This window comes from Opisthorchis viverrini (genome assembly GCF_000715545.1).
Source record: "Opisthorchis viverrini unplaced genomic scaffold opera_v5_169, whole genome shotgun sequence".
Classification (NCBI taxonomy): Eukaryota; Metazoa; Platyhelminthes; class Trematoda; order Opisthorchiida; family Opisthorchiidae; genus Opisthorchis; species Opisthorchis viverrini.
This window is the reverse complement of record NW_008751824.1, coordinates 260,473-262,594: the sequence shown is the minus strand read 5'-3', so window position 1 is coordinate 262,594 and position 2,122 is coordinate 260,473.

The window sequence follows — 2,122 nt, the reverse complement described above, 5'->3', positions numbered from 1 at the left end:
TAAATGTGGCCACATATGTAATGTTTCCTCTCACCAGGATCACCTACGTTCGGTTCTCCTAGACCATGTGTAAGAATGTTAAGGTAAAATTCCAGGGTCACGTCTGATTCCCTGCCAATGATGCAATTTCAGCATTGCTTCCTCGACATAGAAAATGCGCTTATCTAGAGATACCAGTATATTTTGGCCGGGATGTCTCTCGTCCCAGCAACTTTCGGCGTCAAAACCGTTTATTTCGTGCCCTCGATTTGGCTACGATCAGCTAAGACCCTAATCGACCTGATTGAAAATTCGATGCGCACCCATCCGTCGGTTACGACTGCGAACAGAGTTTCTGTTCAGACCCCGATCCACCACTATCTGCCAGCCAGTGTGCGATCTGTGTCACGCAAAGCCATCGCTCCCTTTGGAAGGAAGGATGCATTCTACGGTGGGAATTATGCGAGAATTCTATAGTAAACGATATCTCATCAATTTTCTGTACCAAGAACAAGTCAGAGTAAAGTGTTGGGGTTCAAAGAGTGAGATGGCTCAAGTGGTTAGAGAGCGAATTTACTGACCCGAAGGTCCGTGGTTCTAACCCAACCTCTGCCTCTCGACTTCCCCTGTCTAGGCTTGGGCAACCTGGTAGTATCCCAGACCTCGTGCTTCTTTCGGGTGGCACGGCAATTGGGCACCGGAAAATTACTACAGCCGAACGATTCCTTCTATTCAACGAGCTTTGCGCTTTCACGCTCAACACAACCTTCAAGCACTCATTGTGATGTCGCAAACTACATATCACAAGTTATGCCTCCAACCATCTTGAGTCCAATCGGACAGGCCCTCACAAGGGTATGTCTCATCTTTCATTCGATCAAGAATGGACTCATACATGGAGAGTGATCTCGGAGATACACCACCGCAGAAAAAAACACCTAAAACGGGTTGAGCAACATTAGGTCAAATGCTACTACGGGGCGGATAGCGACACACTCTGAACTCACTTCATCATTATCGTCTCTGTTTTTACCACCATCAGGGGCAGTAGCATCAGTTTTGACACTGATATTCCACTACTGGGCAACCATAAAAGGACAGAGAGCACCTGAAGTGTTTTTACAGCCGGGATCTTGGGGCAAAGGCAAATTTTTCTATGCAAGCAGCATTTTTGTTAACAATTTCTGTTTATACGATGACTCGACTTCTATCTCAGTTAATGTCTGCAGGGGGCTTTAGGACATTTCCAACTCATCATCAGTCTCCTAGATGATGTACAAAACGTTTCATATGCTACATATTTAGGCACCGATACATCTCAGGCTGTATGGCGCACTGAGAAGCGCGTGTAGACATATTTAGCATCATGTACAATCACTAAGTTGGTCTCTCATCAAAATGGATTTCTCGAGGAGACCAGGCATTACCACGGTTTGTGTCAGTGCAACACTCGCAGTCTCCCAGACCAGGTCGGTTATTAGTTGTAACAGTCACGGTTGTCCATGGGTTGGGATACTACTAGGGCTTTCACATCTAGACAGAAGGATGATCTGGACCTTCAACCAAAGCATTTGGCTCAAAATCCTGCCCACAATTTGGCCAAATTTTCTAGATTTGACAGCTCTAGTAGTATCCCGGCGGAGACTACTTCAGTTTGATGGCTAAAATTTAGGTACAGATGTACGCTGGTTTCAGCTGTTGTCGTTTCTAATAACCGGTAATGCCAAGCATTGGAGGCGGCTTCATGATCAGTTAATTCGGGAAACCGGTCACATGCAAAAAAGGTGACCTAATACTCTTTAAATTTTCAGCGATAATTTAGCCAGAATAAGGACTCGACTAAATCGTGTCCTAAATTTCTTGGAACCGGGTACCAGATGCAGCATCAACAAACAAACGACGAAGGTTATTCCACGCACTAAATACCCGAAATTAGAAAAAAAAACGGTTGCCCGATAAGTGTGCGCTCTGAGCTTGCAAATCTTCTAACCATGTCCTGCCATGTTTCATTCGGGGAAGTCGTGGAAGACCTGCTGGCCAAGCTTTGTTCAAGGCATAAGTAAGTATTAGGTCTACTCAGAGGATGCGATGATTTAGGGCAAAGAGCGCAAGCATCCAAACGCGCGTTTCATAGTCCACGGGT